We start from the raw sequence: 13,010 nt of genomic DNA on the forward strand, positions 1-13,010 counted from the left end.
ACAAAGGATCCAAATAAATAAAATCACAAATGAGAGAGGAGAAATCACAACCAACACCACAGAAATACAAATAATTATAAGAGGATATTATGAAAAACTATATGCCAACAAATTGGACAACCTAGAAGAAAAGAATAAATGCCTAGAAACATATAAATTACCAAAACTGAAACAGAAAGAGATAGAAAACTTGAACAGGTCAATAACTAGCAAAGAAATTAAATCAGTAATCAAAAAACTCCCAACAAACAAAAGTCCAGAACCAGATGTTTCACAAGAGAATTCTACCAAATATTTAAAGACTTAATACCTCTTCTTTTCAAACTATTCCAAAAAATAGAAAAGGAAAACTTCCAAATTCATTCTATGAGGCCAGCATAACCCTGATACCGAAACCAGATAAAAACCCCACCAAAAAAGAGAACTACAGGCCAATATCCCTGATGAACTAGATGCAAAAATTCTCAATAAAATACTAGCAAATGAATCCAACAATACATTAAAAAAATCATTCACCACAATCAAGTGGAATTTATTCCTGGGTTGCAAGGCTGGTTCAATATTCACATATCAATCAATGTGGTACATCACATTAATAAAAGAAAGGATAAGAACCATGTGATCATTTCAATAGATGCAGAAAAAGCATCTGACAAAGTACAACACCCATTCATGATAAAAACCCTCAACAAAGTAGATTTAGAAGGAACATAACTCAACATAATAAAGGTCATATATGAAAAACCCACAGCTAATATTATCCTAAATGGGGAAAAACTTAGAGCTTTTCCCCTATAGTAAGGAACAAGACAGGGATGTTCATTCTTACCACTTTTATTCAACATAGTACTGGAAGTCCTAGCCACAGCAATCAGACAACAAAAAGAAATAAAAGGCATCCAATTCAGCAAGGAAAAAGTAAAAGTTTCACTATATGTAGATGACCTGATACTACACATAGAAAACTTGAAACAACCAACCAAAAAACTTCTAGAATTGATAAACGAATTCAGTAAAGTCACATGATACAAAAGCAATGTATAGAAATCTGTTGCATTTCTATACACCAGTAATGAAGCACCACAACGAGAAATTAAGAAAATAATCCCATTTACAATTGCACCAAAAATAGTAAGATACCTAGGAATAAACCTAACCAAAGAGGTGAAAGACCTGTACTCTTGAAAGTATAAAACACTGATGAAAGAAATTAAAGATAACACAAAGAAATGGGAAGACATTCCATGCTCATGGACTAGAATAACAAATACTGTTAAAATGTCTATACTACCCAGAGTAATCTACACATTTAATGCAATCCCTATCAAAATACCAACAGCATTTTTTACAGAACTAGAACAAACAATCCCAAAATTTGCATGAAACCACAAAGGACCTGGAATAGCCAAAGCAACCTTGAAAAAGAAAACCAAAGCTGGTGGCATCACAATTCCAGACTTCAAGTTATATTACAAAGTTGTAGTCATTAATACAGTGTGGCACTGGCACAAAAACAGCTACATAGATCAATGGAACAGAATAGAAAACCCAGAAATGAACCCACACTTATATGGTCAATTAAACTTTGATAAAGCAGGAAAGAATATCCAATGGGAAAAAGAATATTTCTTCAATAGTGTTGTCAAAACTGGACAGCTACATGCAAAAGAATGAAACTGAACCACTTTCTTACACCATACACAAAAATAAATTCAAAATGGATTGATGACCTAAATGTGAGACCTGAAACCATAAAACTCCTAGAAGAAATAGGCAGTAACCTCTTTGACATTGGCCATAGCAACTTCTTTCAAGACCAGGAGGCAAGGGAAACAAAATCAAAAATAAAGTATTGTGACTACATCAAAATAAAAAGCTTTTGCACTGCAAAGGAAACAACCAACAAAACTAAAAGGCAACCTATAGAATGGGAGAAGATATTTGCAAATGGCATGTCTGAGAAAAGGTTAGTGTCCAAAATATATAAAGAACTTATAAAACTCAACACCCAAAAAATGAATAATCCAATTAAAAAATGAGAAGACATGAATAGACATTTTTCCAAAGAAGACATACCAATGGCCAACAGACACATGAAAAGATGCTCAATATCACTCATCATCAGAGAAACACAAATCAAAACTACAATGAGATACCACCTCACACCTGTCAGCATGGCTAAAATCAGCAAAACAAGAAACAACAGGTGTTGGCGGAGGTGTGGAGAAAGGGGAACCTCCTTGCACTGTTGATAGGAATACAAACTGGTACGGCCACTGTGGAAAATGGTATGGAGGTTCCTCAAAGAGTTGAAAATAGAACTACCCTACAATCCAGCAATCGCACTACTAGGCATTTATGCAAAGAATACGAAAATAATAATTCAAAGGGATACATGCACCCCTATGTTTATAACAGCATTATCTACAATAGCCAAATTATGGAAGTAGCCCAAGTGTCCATCGACCAATGAATGACTAAAGATGTGGTATATATGTATATATATATATATATATATATATATATATATATATATACACACACACACAATAGAATATTACTCAGTCATAAAAAGAATGAAATCTGGCCATTTGCAATGACATGGATGGAGCTAGAGAGTATTATGCTAAGCGAAATAAATCAGTCAGAGAAAGTCAAATACCATGTGATTTCACTCATGTGTGGAACTTAAGAAACAAAACAAATGAGCAAAGGGAGAGAAGAGAGAGAGAGAGAGGCAAACCAAGAAAGAGACTCTTAGCTATAGAGAACAAACTGATGGTTACCAAAAGGGAGGTGTGGGGGGGATGGGTTAAATAGGTGATGGGAATCAAGAAGTGCACTTGTTGTGCTGTATGGAAGTGTTGAGTCACTATATTGTATACCTGAAACTAATATTACACTGTATGCTAACTAACTGGAATTTAAATAAAAACTTTAAAAATAAAAATAAAATAAAGAAATAAAGAAGTACAAAAGCAATCTTTATGTAAGTACAAAATAAAAATTCTAAGTGTTAAGAAGTATGGTATTAAAGAGGGCACGTACTGAATGGAGCACTGGACGTTATACACAAACAATGAATCATGGAACACTACATCAAAAACTAATGATGTAATGTATGGTGATTCACATAACATAATAAAATAAAAAAAAGAAGTATTGAGTCACTGAATTATGTAACTGGCGATTTTTTTTCTCCATAGTACAAAAAATAGTGTTATGACCTAGATTCAATGGTATCTTAGACTGAATAAAACACATTACACATCCACAGATAGCCAATTCAAGTATTTTCATATTGACATAAAAATATAAATTATATGAATATTTATGAACAAATTTATATTTTTTCCAAGGACATATTTTTGTCTTGTATGCCTGTGGTTATGGTGTCATGACCACTAAATATAACATTAGAATTATAAGCACTGAATTTTTTTATTTCTTGTAAGGAATTTGATTTCTGCATTAAAGAATAAGAGCCAAAACATTATGAAAAGGTAGTATGAACACAAGTTTGCAGATAAGGTTCATAAATACAAGGGCTATAAGAAGGAGAAAGTAAATAGTGTCCTGTAAAAGACAAAAGTTTATTTTTCTCTCACATAATAGTGTTAAAATGAGAGGCCCTGACAGGGATGCAGCTTTTCCCATAGGACTACTCAGGGACCAGCTTCTTTCCAGCCTGTTGCTCTGCCCTCCCCTAGCTCTGCCCTTGGCAAGAACCGGGGGCTGCTAGAACCATATTTTAGCTGAAGGAAAGGTAAAGAAAGGAATTCTAGGGAAAGGGATTTTTTTTTTTTTAAGTAGAAATTTTAACAGGGCATACTCTATTATGATCACAATATAATAAAATTAAAACTAAATAATAAAAGGGTGACCCAAATCATCTTAACAACCTGGAAATCTAAAAATACTCACTTAAATAAGCCTTAAATAAACCCTGAAGATGAAGTAAAAAGACAAATTAGAAACCACTGGGTCATAAAGCCTATGAGATATAGCAAGATCTTCACAGGGGAAAATTTAAGGCTTTAAATTATTTGTTTTTACGGAAAAAAAAGCTTAAAAATAAAGAAGTGGTCCCTCTAAAAAAACCTGGGGAAATAACCAGTAAATAAACCTAGAGAAACTAGGAAGCAAGAATAAACAATAATAAGAGATGAAATTAATGAAATAGAACACACAATGTAAAGGTTAAATACATCATAAAAAGTTCATTCTTGCAGCACCTGGGTGGGCTCAGTCGGTTAAGTGGCTGGCTTCGGCTCAGGTCATGATCCCAGGGTCCTGGGATCAAGCCCCGCATCAGGCTCTTGGCTCACTGGGGAGCCTCCTTCTCCCTCTCCCCCGATTGTGCTTCTCTCTTACTATCTCTCTCTCTGTGTGTCAAATAAATAAATAAAATCTTTAAAAAAAAAAAAGTTCATTTTTGAAAAGATCTAAAATGTGATTAAAAAAAAAAAAGACTCAAAAACTTGATTAAAGATAAAGGAAAGATAACCAAGAAAAAAAAAGCAAAAAAAAAAAAAAATGTATAATAACCACAGCTACAAAGAGATAAAAAAATTATAAAAATACTGTATATAATTCCATAGAAAATGAGTTTGAAAATCTGAAGAAAATGGACACCAAATCAACCTAAAAAGTAAAAACTTGAATATGGTAATTACCACAGAAGAGAGCTATCATTTTGAAAGAGTCACCAGGGCAATATGGCTTTATCCAATCTTTAAACAATTAATAGTTGTGAACTTATTTAAATTAGTCTAGACTACAGAAAAAGACAGAAAGCTTGCAAATTTATTTCATAAAGAAGCAGAACCTTAATATCAAAACCCAGTAAAGATGGTAATACAAGGAGAAAAACTATAGATCAATTTCACTATGAATATAGGCAAAAGTCTCAACAAAGCAATAGCAAAAATAAAATCAACTTGCCAAAGGACTAATATGACCAAGGATGGTTTATCCAAGGAATGCAAGGTGGCTTAATAGTAGGAAATCTATCAACTCTATCCCTTATATCTACACATTAAAGAGGACAAATCATTAAAATCATTAACAAATGTCAAAATGTTATTTGATGTGACTCAGCAGTCCTCTCCAATTATAAAAACTAAGGATAATAGCAATAAAAAAGAACTTATAGTACAGAGTGCTTATAAAAAATCAAGAGCATATATTATTCTAAATAGAAAACATTGCCACCACTTTAATTAAAATTAGGAACATAGCAGATATGCTCATTGTGTTCATTATTATTTACTGTCTTGGTGATTTTTAAGGAAAATAAATAGCTGACCTAAAAATTGGACAAGAAGATGTAAAACTGTGTATTTTGTTGGTAACATGAATGCGTAGCCAGGAGTCTATGAAAATGCAAGTTAAGAAAAAAACTCAGGGGTGCCTGGGAGGCTCAGTCAGTTAAGCGTCTGACTCTTGATTTTGGCTCAGGTCATGATCTCAGGGTCATGGGATCAAGCCCCACATGGGGCTCTGCGCTGAGCATCGAATCTGCTTGAGATTCTCTCTCGCCCTCTCCCTCTGCCCCTCCCCCTCAGCTTGCACTCTCTCTCTAAAAATAAAAAAACTTCAAAATTAACAAAATTGGCAAGACAGCTGGATATAAAATAAGTATCTATCAACATGTTTTCTTCAGTTAGGGATCTAAAAATGAAAAAAATATTCTATTTACAGTTGCAACAATAAAATGCATAGAATACATTTTCCTAGAAAAATGTAGGACCTGGGGGTGCCTGGGTGGCTCAGTTGTTAAGCGTCTGCCTTCGGCTCAGGTCATGATCCCAGGGTCCTGCGATCGAGTCCCACATCGGGCTCCCTGCTTGGCGGGAAGCCTGCTCTCCCTCTCCCACTCCCGCTGCTTGTGTTCCTGCTCTCGCTATCTCTGTCTCTGTCAAATAAATAAATAAAATCTTTAAAAAAAAAAAATCCCCATGATAATGAAGACTTTAAAAAAAAAAAAGAAAGAAAAATGCAGGACCTGTATGAAGAGGACCATAACACTACGGAAAGTTATCAAATAAGGTCTGGCCAATGGAAGGACATACCAGGTTCTCGGTTGGGAAGACTTAGCTCCATAAAAATGTCAATTGTATCTTGTAATGTCATTCAATTAGAATTTCAACAGGGTTTGTTTTGGGGCAGTGAGAGAAGGATTAGATAATTTTATTTTAAAATATTTTTGAAGGGTTATGAAAAAAAATTTTTAAACTTGTGTATAGCATGAAACGCCTAAAAGGCAAAGAGAGCCAACAATGGATATAGAAAAAACATATTTGCATCAGAGATGATATACAAAGGGATATCTATAATATACAAAAAGACCTCACCATTTGATTTTTTTAAAGGTAAATCTAATAAGTGGGCAAGGATATGAATACACAATTCTTAAATAGATATAATTTTTCAATAAACATATTCTTTAAACTCATCCAAATTTTCAACCAACAAATTCACTAATAGGAAAATTCAAATTAAAGTAACATTGAAACCTTACACCTATGAGAGGAGCAAAAACTAATGAGAATTATAATAACTTATTGCTGGTAAGGACAAGGGGAAAAGATACTTGCAAATACTGCTAGGTATAAACGTAATGTGTTACAGTTCCTTTGGAAAGTAATATGGTAACTTCTATGAAAGTTTAAAATACATAATATATTCTTTGACCTTACAACCCCAACTTCTTGGAATCTATCCCACAGAAATAAAAAACCACCAGTAAGTGAGGACATATGTACAATGATTTTTATTGAAGCATTATTCATAGTAGAAAAAGAAATGGAAACAAAACGGTTAAATAAATTATGGCCCATTCAACAACATGGAGTATTAAGTAGCTATTAAAAGGAATAAATAGGAACTACTGTATATCAATTAATTTGGAAGGATTCCCATGAAATCCTGCTTTATTTTTGTACATACATATATAGGTCTGTTTATAACTGTATGAAAATGGAGGAAAAAAATAAAGACTACACACCATTTGTTAACATAGATTACTGGGATGGGGCAAGAAGAAAGAAGAGAAGGGATGTAGGAATCCAGCAAAAAGAAAAAGAGAAAAAGAAGACTTCAAGAATGTGTAATATGATCAAATTATACATTTATGCTGTTATAAAATTGTACGTGTATATACATTTTTTAATAGGAAAATTTAAACGTCACCTATTGGATTGTGATTGAAAAAACATGCAACTGAATTAAGACCCAGGGGAAAGACAACATCATAAAGCACTACAATTTAGTCACTATGGTAACTTGCAAAGTATTTTTGCAGAGCTCTTCTCACAGCTCCCACACGTACAATCAAAACAAATATGCTAAACACTAAAATTTAAAGAGAATTGGTCATTTTATGTGTTGTATTAACACATTTAATAGTGTCATTGTACATAATGTGAAATTTATGTTAAATCCATATAATATACAGTCAGGACCATCTATTTTGTTTACTTTGATGACTGGTTTTCAAAGGACTAACGGTATAAAGAAAAACTTTTGATGCTACAGTACAAAGTAATGAAAGAGATCACAAGCAAATATAAGGTGTCCCTTTCAAATATATACATACACACATCCATGTATGTCTACATACCTATTTACATATACTATATGGCATAGTATATGCTATATTTGTATATACTATCAGCTTTTAACAATCCCATCTCTTCGGTATGTTAATTTCCATAATGGTACTAAAAGAATGAACTATGCTACCCCCATTTATGTAGATAAATGATGTGGAGTTGATTTCCATTATGAACTTCGCCTTTTTTCTCCTTACAATTTTATATGTAAAAAAAAAAAAAATCACCGTGAATTTTGTTGAAAAGGAAAAACCCAAAAATAACCTAAAAATGGTAGAAGATGGAATTTGGGGAAAACTATAATTTTTCTATTATACTTGATGAACTGTTATCAATTTTCACAAATACTTGAAATAGGAAGTCCCAAAGTAATTGTACGACAAAGTCTCCTAAAGTAGTAGGTCTTTTGGTAAATTTAGAAATAGCTGATACTAGATGAATCACAGACCTATACCCCTGAAACAAATAACACATTATATGTTAATTTAAAAAATTTTTTAAAAAATAAATAGCTGATACTAGATTTTAAAAGTACAAGGAAGATTATTTCCCACCAGAGAGCTCACTTCTATCCAACTGTATCTGGTATTCTCTTTGCCTGCAAGTCCCTGTCTCCTCCAAATTTTACCTCCTCCTTCAAGAAGCCTTCCCAGACTCACTCCGCCAGAGAATTTTTTGCTTTCTATCTATCCTCACTTACCACTGGTGCTATGAGTGGTTTGCATATTCCTCCCCCTGCTTGGCTGTGAGCATTTTGAGGGGGAAAAGAAAAAACAAGGTCTGGTCTTTTCTGGACCTTCTGTGTTGACTGCACACATGCCTATCAATGGCCCATTTATGTATTGCTTATTTCCCATTTTTGTGTTCTTGCTCATATTTCATTCTTTAATATTCTCAACCTTCTCTGTTTCCTGCAAAACTGATTGTCTTTCCCTCTGATGTTTTCTTGTCTCTACAGTCCATTTATGCCCAGCATAGAGATTTATCTCCTTCTTGTGTCCACGCACGGCTTCAAATTGCTCTCTAATTACTCCATATGTGCATACTTCATATCCAAAGCAAGATCCTAAACAGAATTCATGGGAACTATTTTAAAATTTTTCAAATATCCTAGTACCAAGCATAAGTAATTTCATCATCGATTCTGGTTAAATTAAGGAACACACCCTTCCCCCCCGCCACCAGATTCTCACTGTACCATCAAATATGTTATTAAATTTATAATTTTCTGATTTGTATTTAATGGATATATTAGGGATCACACACACAAAGACAATGACTTCAAAATGCGTCTGGCATCATACAATGGCGACAGCAGACCCTGGGAAAATGATGAAATGAGCCTTCCTTTACCACCCTAGAAGAGAAGCCAAGCTCTGTCCTCCTCCTAGAGACGGCCCTTGCTCCTAACTACCACACTCGTACATGGGGAATTCCCATTTCCAACTGCCTGCAAGTATCTCCTTAGAAACATGACGAAACTATTCTGGAAATGATACATGAGGTTGAAAAAAAATAATAATAAGTCAGGTGAAAGACAAATAAAGAACAAATAACCCAAGTCATAATTCTTGTTTAGTCTTCCAGAGAAACCCTCTGAGAGTTGATGCAAGTTGCCTGGGAATAGATAAAGGAGGGGGATATTTACTCGAGAAGCAACTGACAGAAACATAAAATATATATGAACGTTCATCCTCAATTTTAAAAATAATAAAATTACCAAAAACAAACTAGAGAACAAAGAGGGGATGAAAGTATTTTAAGTTTGGTGTAGTGTATTTATATAGACATTCTGCCCTTGTGAATCTTTACCACAAAGTCTTATCCACTCTTCAAAGCTAATCATGATTTCATTACAAAGAAAATTAAAACTCTAAGCCAGTTTTTGATATAGACATTTTCATTTAAAAAAAAACAAAACAGAGTCCGGTATCAAAATATATGTGTAGCACACATGAATGAAGGCAGGGTCTAAATAGCTGTTGGAATGATATTTATTCCCCCTAAACATATGGCATTGACATCAAGAACTTACAACTACTTGGGCCAAGACCTAAAACCAGCTGTAATGTGAATCTGCTAAAGAACTAGAGAAAATTGCTGTGTTGCATTAAACTTCAGTTTCTTTCCAGAGCTATTATTTTAACAGATACTCATTATGTGTGTACTTCACTTCATTATCACTTCTTTCTCTGCAAGGTTAGTTCAAAGTGTAGGACCAAAATCTTAGAGAAAGAAGCAGCATAGCGAATAAGATCTGTATCTCTAATTAAGCCAGTAGAAGATCACTTTTCCACACATCAATGTTCAAGGGAATCAATACTCCAGCTGATGTGTCTTAAATAGATAGAAATCTTTACACTTCATCATTGAAAATACAGATGCCGTAAAAAGCGTATAGTTCTGGATAAATAGTAATGGATATTAATCTTATCATCTGTTTGAATACAGATTGGTAAAGTTGAGAGCTGGCAAATTTTTAATACATTTTCAAAGCTGCTTAAAGGAGCTGGGTGGTTTTTACTCATAATAGTGGGCTAGCTATATCTGCGTAGAAGAACCAGCATTCCTAATAAAGTACATAAAAGTTTAAAAATGAAAAAAGCATTGTGGCCAATAAATATTTCTCAGAGAGGAGAACGGAGTCCTGCATTATGGGGATCAGTGGCCCTACGTGTCCAAACTTATAAGATAAGAGTCACGTTTCCACTTCTCTGTGATAGAAAATCTTGCTGTCTTTAATGAAGCCAACCAAAGGTTGGTAGCCATTTATTTTTCTGAAATTTTCCAGTATAAAATTCAGCCTTTCTCACTAGTTAAGAACATTAATATCTGTCACATTTTGAAGCTATTTAAAAAATTCATTCATGTTGCCATTTCCCCATGCATTTTACCCTCTTGGAGAGACAACAGCATGCACGGAGGGACTCTGGTGTAAGACTGACCCCAGATCATATGCTGGCTCCACAATGCAAAGCTCTATGGGCCTGAGCAAGTCACTTCATTCATATAAAACTGTTTTTCCAGGATGGTATGTACTTGAGAATACTCTCGTAAGTTGTCTCTTACCCACTTGTTATGCTACATCAGACATGATCGCTGAATACAAGGTGGCTAGAGAGGAGGGTTTTGCCTGCTTTATTCTAGGGGTCTTACTGCCTTGCCTTTCTTCCCATACCAGCACACTCTGTTCTTTCTGCCCCGTCTCTGCTCAAAAGCCATCTTATCAATGAGGCCTTCTCTGACCACCTTACAAAAAGACAAACGCACTCCAGGCCTGATTTTTTTTTCTTCTTTTTTTTTTTTTTTTTTTTTTTAAGTAAGCTCTATGCCCAACATGGGGCTTGAACTCATAACCCTGAGATCAGGAGTCGCAAGCTCTACCAACTGAGCCAGCCAGGCACCCCTCAGACCTGATTTTTAAACAGGACTAAAAATAATCCTACTCTGCTTTATATTCTTATGTGGCACTTAGCATCTCTGACAATTTTTCTATTTCCTTGTTTATTTGTAGACTGTCATTAGGCAGCAAGTTCCCTGAGGCCAGGGAGCACTGCTTCTTAGAACACCACCTGACACACAATAGATCCTCAACAGTTATTGAATAAATACTGTTCTGGGAAGAATAAGCTGCCTCCTGCCAGGTAACGATCTGGAAATGCCAGTAGACTGGCACATTTTCCAAATCCCCTGTTGGATCTCCTTCAAAGATGGGGACCTCTATGCTCGCCTTCAGGCTGAAAATGACAATGGCGCTTGAGGAATGCTTGTCCCTCTGATCTGTCGGTGCACTCATCTATATCACACTGTCATTCATCCTACTCTTACTTGTTTGGATAAGTGCCATCTCTCTTAATTTCATGTTCTTAGGGAAAAAGCACCATGTCTATATAACTCTCTACCACCACTAACTTTTAGGTGCTTAACAAATGCTGAGAGGTGATGATCTTTGCTTTGTGAAAAACATGCAGCCTTCTTAATTTTGGCCTTAAAGACAATCTCTACTTTCTAGAAATGGTATACAACATATTGGGATGTATCTTCAATCTCTTCCAGAGATTTATGTTATGAAAAGGATATAGCAGAACATGTGGAAATGATTTTAAATTAAGTGATTTTAAAATTTTAAACAGGATTGAAAATGATTTTTTACTTTTTGTTACTGTTCTTTAAAAATCTTGTATAAGTTTGTCACGGTGACAATAAAAACAATAAATATACCAAATAATTCAGAAAAACCAAAATTTCATCTGAATTATTTAGAATTTTGCTCTAAACTGCTACTTTCCTATATGTCATATTAAATAATGAACTAAAAAATCAATAGTAATCAAAATATACTCATTTATGGACTTATCCTCAAACTGAAGCATATTTCTCTAGCAAACAGTACCATCATTGGAGTTAAAATATGTGAACTGTATTTATAACACTCACAAATTGTATACTACTTAAAATTGACTTTATTGAATTACAATTAAGAGACTATTGACCTTCTGGATGTTGAGTGCACTTGGTTTTAACTTTAAACAATCAACTCTAGGTCAGGCATTTCTTCAAGTCGATGTCCAGATTTTAATGGATAATTGAAGATTTCAGGTCACATACTCATAAGCTGATTAACTGTGATTGACACAGTCCCTGCTGCTAAAGTCTGGATCAATGGCAAATTTACTCATATTACAAAATTTGTTCATGCAGTGGTTTCCTTTTGCTAGGTACTATCCTTAAAAAACAAAAACAAAACAAAACAAAACAAAACAAAACACCCCAATCAGCTTACACTAAAATGCCCTTCTGGCTCAGAAAACAAGCAGTAAATATTTAATAGCCTTTTAAATGCCTAATCCTTTACAAAGTAAACGGTATTAAATTGTGGGACGATATGCTTTAAGCCCTCATTGACCAACTCCACACCATGAGATCTAAATGTTAGCAGTACCGCTCCCTCTTCTTACAGCTTCTCAGGGAACTGGCACTAAATATTCCAGAAAAAAAAAAAGTAAAACATAAACAAATGCTACATTTTCTCTTATTAAATATTAGGATCACAACCACAATTACAGCAATAGAGCATTATTGATGTGTAGTATGTATGCTCATAAGATGCAGCAATCATTTTTAATGAGAAATATAATGTTGAATAGTGATGAAAGATACACTTTCTATTTCATTTTCAATCTATGTTCATTAACAATAGTGGAGGCTAAATCTTATTTAAGTAGAAATGAATTTCAAAACACAGGACAAATGAATCAATTTATACCACAGGTGAAATTCCACAAGATAAACGTATATTTACTTTAAGTAAGTAGAAAACTACATATTCCACTGTCTGGGTAGGAATACCTGAAATTTCATGCAATTTTGAATGCTTTAATTCTTTTTTTATTT

At 34.1% G+C, this 13,010-nt stretch overlaps 1 non-coding gene across 1 annotated transcript; it reads right to left on the reverse strand.

Annotated features, from left to right (window-relative positions):
- Positions 1 to 10,945: 10,945 nt before the first annotated feature.
- Positions 10,946 to 11,018, reverse strand: TRNAR-CCU (transfer RNA arginine (anticodon CCU)). The gene has a single exon. It is a non-coding gene; the product is annotated as a tRNA-Arg (tRNA).
- Between the last annotated feature and the right edge of the window lie 1,992 nt (positions 11,019 to 13,010).

This window comes from Halichoerus grypus, chromosome 4 (genome assembly GCF_964656455.1).
Source record: "Halichoerus grypus chromosome 4, mHalGry1.hap1.1, whole genome shotgun sequence".
Classification (NCBI taxonomy): Eukaryota; Metazoa; Chordata; class Mammalia; order Carnivora; family Phocidae; genus Halichoerus; species Halichoerus grypus.